Source organism: Oncorhynchus keta, chromosome 4 (assembly GCF_023373465.1).
Source record: "Oncorhynchus keta strain PuntledgeMale-10-30-2019 chromosome 4, Oket_V2, whole genome shotgun sequence".
Classification (NCBI taxonomy): Eukaryota; Metazoa; Chordata; class Actinopteri; order Salmoniformes; family Salmonidae; genus Oncorhynchus; species Oncorhynchus keta.
In genome coordinates this window covers 66,432,375-66,440,660 of record NC_068424.1, presented here as the reverse complement: position 1 = coordinate 66,440,660, position 8,286 = coordinate 66,432,375, and the positions used below count along the sequence as shown (strand labels likewise).

The window sequence follows — 8,286 nt, the reverse complement described above, 5'->3', positions numbered from 1 at the left end:
GGGGAAAAATGTAATTGTTAATTACCTTACTATGATTATTTTCAATTAAAATCGTCGATTAAAAAAACATAAAAATAGCTTCTTAGCAAAGAGCAATTTCTCAAGATAAAAGTTTGCTAGGACTGTCTGGAAGTGGTCTGAGTGGGGAAAACTAGCTGTTATTGGCAGAGAGGTTTGGAGCTCTCTAATTACCTGGTGATGTCACCAGGCAGGCCAACACTCCATTCCACAACAACAGGCTGACATTGCAGGTGGTCCTTTCAAACAGCTCTTACACTAAATGGGTATTATCATCATTTTCACAGTATTATTCCAACCTCAGTGTGGAAATAAATATAACACACATGAAATCAAGTTTGACTGCACTGGATCTTTAAAATAATCCAAAAATTAATTATCTATTTTTCAGAAGTATCAGTCACCCGATTACAATATTTGTGCAGGTATAGTAAGTGATTACAGTTTTAGGTTGTTTGCAATCGTATTATACGTACGTGTAATCAGTTACTCCCCAACACTGTTAACAGGAATACATACTCAGACACTTCTACCTGAAGCAAGTAATGAGGTCTCTGTAAATGTAGCCTCTTGGGAAGGCTGTGCTGCAGCTGGTGCATGTTGGGATATGTCCTTGCCACTCCAGCATAGCTGTAATACATTTGCACTTCGAAAAGGCTCGTTCAAACTTGCATTCTAGTAGGCAACGACCATGTCATAATGAAAGATGATGTTCAAACACTTTATGCTGGGTTTGTTTGAATACAGGCTATATGGATTATATCTAAACATAATTCAATTTCCCTGTAAAATAGCGTAAACAGAGTAGGTCCCTCTGAAGATTGCAATATTGCACCAACTATGGGGCTTTCACAACTGCATAAATAGCACATGACTCTTTGCCATTTGTTACAGCCAAAGCTTCCTACTTTGACAGTCTAAAGCTGTAGTTAAATCAAACTAGAGCATCATAAATAGTCAGCAAATAATCCAAAGGTGTTGACAGGCTATCCGAGAGTTTGTTCTTAGTAAAATTCGTTTTCAATCCAAGAGTGGTGTTTTTCCTTATTGATCACCAAAATACAAAGTGTACGAAATACCTTCAAAACGGTCACTGTTGGCTCGTATGCTCTTTTGTATATGGGCTGAACAACCATGAGTGACAATTCATATAGGCCTACTGAAGTAAATCATTATAATAATGAAAACAATGATGCATTAGATATATTAACCTAATATTCATATAGGTCTGATAATGACACTGCTTTAGTGAAGACTAAGCCACCATAATTGTTATTTTGCAATAATATTAAATTACTCGAAAAAAAAACGTTTCCATGAACTTGTCCATTGATTTGTTTTGACGAGCTTTTGAACAGTCGCACGTAGAAAATGTTACTCGACAATTGCCAGTCATCTACGGTGCATTTCAATTTAGCCATCTTTGTGTCGCAAAAGCTGTCTTTTATCGGTGCAATAAAATACAGACAATTCATTCATCAATTAAATTGTAGGTGAACATACGGGCCTATTTAGGACGAAAGTGACAAATATGGTGATTGAAAATAATTTAAATGTTAGCTAGGCGGCTATTTCAGTGGCTGATTGACTGATGTGCTATTGACAGCTCTGATATCATTACAGATGAGAGTTCTTTCAAGGTATGATTTCAACGCTCTTGATTGATTACAATTGTAACACTTCAGAGCTCTTATATTTGCAAAAAACTATAGTGTCGAAAAGTAATGAGGTGATCAAAGTGTTCCCATTACACATTTAGGCCAATTGCGCAGTTTCATGTCTCCGGTAGCCCGTTAAGGCCCGAACAGATAATGCAATAATTTAGTAATGTTTGTCATATTCTAATAATTATAATGTGCCAAGGTATCGCCACGGTCCGTGCCATGGTGAAACGTGCACTCCTGTAGATCGGAAACAATTGGATGGTTAAACTTGCCAGACCACAAAAGTAAGGCGAATTCAGGCATTTGTGTCCTGCAAATAAACATCATTTGTATAGTTGAATGTTTATTTTGCAAGCAGTAGGCATTTAAGATTAAATGTGAAGTGGAACGTTACAGTTACACCGTGACATAACGTGCCCAACGTAGCTACCTTCAAAATTATTCGGCAATGACATTTTTTTTTCGAAAAACACCGTTTCCGTTATCATTTGTCTCAATAAAGGAAGTTCTACAAAACAAATAGTCACCCTGTGGAACGAATAAAAATCTTTCCGATCTTTAAGTTTCTCCTGTATCTGCCGCTTCTATAAGACGTAATGGTTTTTTTTTGCAACATTGCTTTTGTCGAATAAACCCGTGTCAATGGAAACAGGTCTAATGTAGGCTACATTCCCTTTTTAGGTAACAAGACCAACAAATAATGAAAATTGTAGGTATCAAAAATATAAAGAGGTAGGCCTACTGATTTCTATAATTCCATGTCAAATTAGGCTATGGCGTACTTTGATAATTGATTCATCTGGGTGGTTAATAAAAGCCCGAAACAGTTACAATACCTTCTTCAATTGATAAGCAGAGTGTAAATAATCAAACTAATCTTAGAAAAACGCTCCAGATCATACGTTAAATGTGACCATTTTTCATTAAGTCTGGTTCCACTCTCCAAAGTCTAATTTATTCACCAGTTATTATTATGCCTTGAAAGATTAGTGGAATCTGCGTGGGTAGCTGGACAGGTAGGATGACTGACAGTGAAGGTGAACAGGTGGTCACGTGTCAGGTGACAGAGGAATGAATGAGACTGAGGCAGGAATTCCTTTAACCATAGTGGTATATTTACTGAGTAGTCTGTGCTGCATCACAAAGAAAACAAATAACATGTATCCAATCAAATTCATAATCAAAGATCAAATCATATCATTCATTATTAACATAATTTAGGGAATTCAACAGACCATTTTTTTTTTTTTTTTTTTTTTTTATCTTTATTTAACCAGGCAAGTCAGTTAAGAACATATTCTTATTTTCAATGACGGCCTGGGAACAGTGGGTTTAACTGCCTGTTCAGGGGCAGAACGACAGATGTGTACCTTGTCAGCTTCCGGTTACTAGTCCAACGCTCTAACCACTAGGCTACGCTGCCGCCCCAGTTCATTAAGAAGTCAATAGTAATCATCCGCGAGTCATTTAGGCTCGTAACTATTTATCAGAAATTATGAAAGAATACAAACAGTGAATGGTTATACAATCTATAATCCCCATTATCAAAGTCAATCAGTTAGCAAACAATGACGTTTCTCATTTCACTCTTTCAATTGTCTTCATGTGTACATATAATTAATTTCAATACACATGAACCATATCGCTTGCATAAATGGCCTATGAGGATCCGTAGGGCCGTGATCATTGACAATTCACATTACACAATATGTTTGAAGCTGCGCTCCAAGCCGCAATAACTATTAACAATAACTCAATGGCCCACTCTCTCGATCGCCACAGATAATTCAGATGAAAGGTAACATAGTCGGTGGATTTACGTGGATTCATGGACGCACAGAACTTCTGGATCAGATGGAGTTAAGGAAGAGAAAGCAGCGAGACCAGGCGATGGCAATTTCCTCCTTTTATGGAGTTGAGATCTGTCGGACATTTCCACCTGACCTAAATAAGGCGCCCCTGGCCCAGCTGAGTAAACGGCAATGAATTAAAAGATTATTCCACCAACTCCATGGGCCTTTTCTACAGCCTGTATGGCACAAGAACTTTAACCATTCGCGTTTCAATGTGGAGAAGGCTGATGCTGATGGGATGTATCGACTTGCTATTACAAACACGGACCCAACAGATGAAGCCGTTTACTATTGTGCAGTGAGAACAGCCTATGAAGTCAACTTTATCAATGGGACTCGTTTACTATTGAAAGGTAATCATAGTATCTAAATACTATTAACATTAGTACATTTACATGTTATTCACACAGCTCGCATTGTACCCACTGTGTTGTGTGAATTGTTTGAATGCCAGTAGTAGCATATGTGTTATTACAAAATAAAAACCCTCATTAATGTATACAATTAGCTGACAAAACTAAACTCTTAGAATCTTTGTGAAGCATGTGATATATTAGAGAATCGAAACATGTATCCCATTTAGGTAAGAATCACCAAAGGTCACACTATCATACCGTGGTGCAGAGGCCAGTGTCTGACCCAGTCCATCCAGGACACTCTGTGACTCTGCAGTACTCTCTGAGACCTGTACAGGAGAACACAGTGTGTGCTGGTTCAGAGCCGGATCAGGAGAATCCCATCCAGGATTCATTAACACGGGGTGGCAGGGTAGCCTAGCGGTTAGAGCGTTGGACTAGTAACCGGAAGGTTGTGAGTTCAAACCCCTGAGCTGACAAGGTACAAATCTGTCGTTCTGCCCCTGAACAGGCAGTTAACCCACTTTTCCCAGGCTGTCATTGAAAATAAGAATGTGTTCTTAACTGACTTGCCTGGTAAAGGTAAAAAAATAAAATAAAATTAAAAAAACACCTCTGGGAACAAGAGTGATGAGTGTAAGAAGAGCCCTGAGACTCCTTCTACTACAGCCTCTCCAAGAACAACCTCAGCCCCTCTGATGCTGGGACTTACTACTGTGCTGTGAGATCCTGGTCGGCAACGGAACAAAACTGGATGCCAAATGTATTTTCATGACCACTATTAATGTAAAGGATCAGATGGGAAGAAGCCTCGTAACCTTAGAACTTAGAATTGCACCATAATAACAAACCGAGGTCAACAATCAATTAAAATGCCTACTAAGATATATGGAACTTACAATGCAGCCTTTAAAAAGGTTGGACTGTCACACCCTGACCATAGAGAGCCTTTTTATTCTCTATTTTGGTTAGGTCAGGGTGTGACAAGGGTGAGTAATCTAGGTTGTTTTATTTCTATGTTGGCCTGGTATGGTTTCCAATCAGAGGTAGCTGTTTATCGTTGTCTCTGATTTGGGATCATATTTAGGCAGCCATTTCCCCACTGTGTTTTGTGGGATCTTGTTTTTGTGTTGGTACCTGTGAGCACTCCAGAACTTCACGTTTAGCTTATTCTTTGTTGTTTTATTGTGCGGTTCACTTATAATAAAAAATGTGGAACCCATATCACGCTGAGCTTTGATCTGAGTATGCTTACGAAGATCGTGACATGGACAAAGAAGTTCCTATTGTTCATTATTTTGTTTTTAGATCATAAAAAGCTGTTTTCTTTGTATTGTTATTGTGTTCCCCATGTATTTGTAGTTGGGATGGACTGTAATGCACTGGTTCCAGTTGGTATTGGTCTGTGTGGAGCATTAATGTTGAATGCTGTGTTACTGTTCTTTATCCACTCAAGTCAAAAGGAAACAAACGGTTAGTATTAAACTGGTGCTGGAATTTAATAACTTTTGCCATAATTAAATAACTGGTGCTAAAATTTGCCATTTTCTTGACTACATGAAACATTGAATTTTAAACAATTAAATCATTTAATTATATTTATACAAATCATCATGTTGGGAGGCTATTCAAAGTTGGACCATTTCGTTTTAAAAATAACATACTTCCTACGTACACAATTTAGTTAGGAAAAAGACTGACTTGTTTGAATATTTTCCTGTAGTCTAATCAATGTTTGTTTGATTTATTAGTGTCCTCAGCAACCAGTCTAGAGACAATAAGCTCAGAGCAGCTATTCAAAGAGTGAGCTGGTTACAAGTCAAGTGCTCTAATTTCCTGTTTATCTTTATGTATCTCTGATGTTACGGATACAGGTATGCTGTGTGTGTGTGTATCCTGTGTTCTTTTCTCTCCTTCTCTCCTCACAGGTAGCAATCATCACTCCCCAATCAGTCACCAATCAATCATCAATCAGAGGACACACCTCCTATTTCCATTACCCTATCACATCCCCTTTCCCTTGGTTTAAAAACCCTGTCCCATGTTTCTTCTAAAGCTCGATCTCTCTGTGTCTCAATCTCTCTGTGTCTCAATCTCTCGGTAGTTCTGTTTGTTTTAGCATCTCCAGATCACTTTGTACCCACCTGTGAGTATTGTTTGTGTTATGGTGTTTGATGGTGGGAAAAGGGGGAACCAAGACAAGTCGCCCATGGGTGCCCGTGGGCATACATTACCCGTAGGAATACTTTGTATAAAAACACTAGGTAGAACTGGTCAGACCACCCACTGTATTTTGGGTTAGTTAGTTAGCTGTTGGTGAAGTAGGCTAGTCTAGCTTAGGGGTGGTTTTGGATACTTATTATTTCTTTCCTTGAGTCCAGCTCAGCCCCTTTTCCTGCTCCCCCCATTACTGTGTGTTTTCCAATAAACCATGAGTGTTTGACAGTAATTTAGTTGTCTGTGGTTATTTCGTTCTCTCTTTTTCACTATTATAATTTGCATGAGTTATGTTACGGGTCTCGTTACCACCCCTCCTAAGCTGTCGGGCCAAAAGGGATTTGTTACATCTGACATTGTGTTAACTTGCTCACACACTCCCAACATGTTGTTATGCTGGCACCATACTGTTATGCTGGCACCATACTGTTATGCAGGCACCATACTGTTATGCTGGGGGGGGTGGATGGATGGGGTTAATAATTTAAGCATGTGACTACTATCTTAATGATTAACATCAATTCTATAATTAAGATGAGTGATTCACTCATCTCAGGAATTGCTGTTTTTCTCTCCATGTTCCTTCTCAGGGATTCAGTGGTGACTGGCCTCATACATTGCAGTGACCTTTATGACCAAGACAACTGGAACCAGGAGAAATAAATGAAAGAACAGGGGGGACATCCAATTGGTCAACCATTTTAAGTTGCAACCTGACAGAAACAAGTAATCTTTTTTGACAGACATAGATTACAGTTAGTTTTCTATAGTTTAAAGGGGTGTTACTAACCAATCATGTATACAGTGTGGCTTGTGCTTTCTTGTTTCTTTGATCATTTCTGAAATTAAGTGTGAATGCATGTGCAGTATGTTTAATTAGTAGTCCATTTCAAAGAGTTGAACTTTGATGACAATTGTATAAATCAACTTTAATTTTATTAAAAGCTCAATTTTAAATTATGTGATGAATCAGACAATGTTTAAATATAAAGTGGTTTGATGATCCTACACAGTCCTACTGGTACATGCTGGTGCGTTACAGCTATAATCATGCTGCTGGAACTGAAGAAATACTGTAGAACGTAATTAACCTACATTAAATACAATGTTTAAGAAGGTATGCTATCTTATTGTTTGTTTCATGGGTTACAGTAAATACCACAACAATCATACATTTAGGAAAAATTATTAAAACAAAAATGGAACCATAATACAATTGTACATTATAGCAAATAGAGAAGTTACTTCAAATGGGGGATGATCAACAAAAATGTTAAATACCTTTAAATTGCAACAAACTTTACTGTAGATAAAATAGTTAAGTAATCCTTGTCCGAGCTCATAGGTTCAATATTTAATAGTGGAATTGATTGTCAGGGGTGTGTACGGGAGGCGAAGTCAGGTGTAGGAGAGCAGAGTGTATTAACTTGTTATGGCTGCAATCCCCCTATCAGGATGAGTGTCATTAACAACCGCTGAATAGCATAGCGCTACATACAATAAATATTACTATAAATATGTATATTTATGAAATCACAAGTGCAATATAGGAAAACACAGTTTAGCCTTTTGTTAATCCACCTGGCGTGTCAGAATTTGAAATTATGCTTTACAGCGAAAGCAATCCAAGCGTTTGTGTAAATTTATCGATCGCACGATAAACATTAAGTACACTTAGCATCAGGTAGCTCGGTCACAAAAATCAGAAAAGCAATCAAATTAATCGTTTACCTTTGATCAAATGTTTTCACTCACCAGACTGCCAGAAACACAACAAATGTTCCTTTTGTTCCATAAAGATTATTTTTATATCCAAAATACCTCCGTTTGTTTGTCGTTATGTTCAGAAATCCACAGGAAAGAGCGGTCACGACAACGCAGACACAAATTCCAAATAGTTTCCATAATGTCCACAGAAACATGTCAAATGTTTTTTATAATCAATCCTCAGGTTGTTTTTAAAATATATAATCTATAATATATCAACCGCAAATGTCTTTCACAGTAGGAGAGGGGGAAACAATGTCTGTCCAAATTCTGTTGCGCAAACAAAACTCATGTGACCACTTGACGCGATGTCATCGTTCTGGCTCATTATTCAAAATAAAAGCCTGAAACTATGAAGACTGTTGACACCTTGAGGAAGCGATAGGAAAATGAATCTGGTTCAAATCCCTT

General features: G+C 37.8%; 1 protein-coding gene across 3 annotated transcripts in view; it reads right to left on the bottom strand.

The window, feature by feature from the left end:
• LOC118381133 (NXPE family member 3-like) overlaps window positions 1-3,551 on the bottom strand; it is a 114,520-nt gene extending 110,969 nt beyond the window's left edge. The window contains exon 1 of one of the 3 annotated variants that reach the window (XM_052513113.1): window positions 3,503-3,551. The gene's annotated coding sequence lies outside the window, so the exon portion shown is untranslated. Of the gene's footprint in view, window positions 1-25; window positions 181-3,502 lie in introns of those variants that run through there. The other 2 variants (XM_052513120.1, XM_052513129.1) reach the window with 2 other exon arrangements.
• Window positions 3,552-8,286: the final 4,735 nt, after the last annotated feature.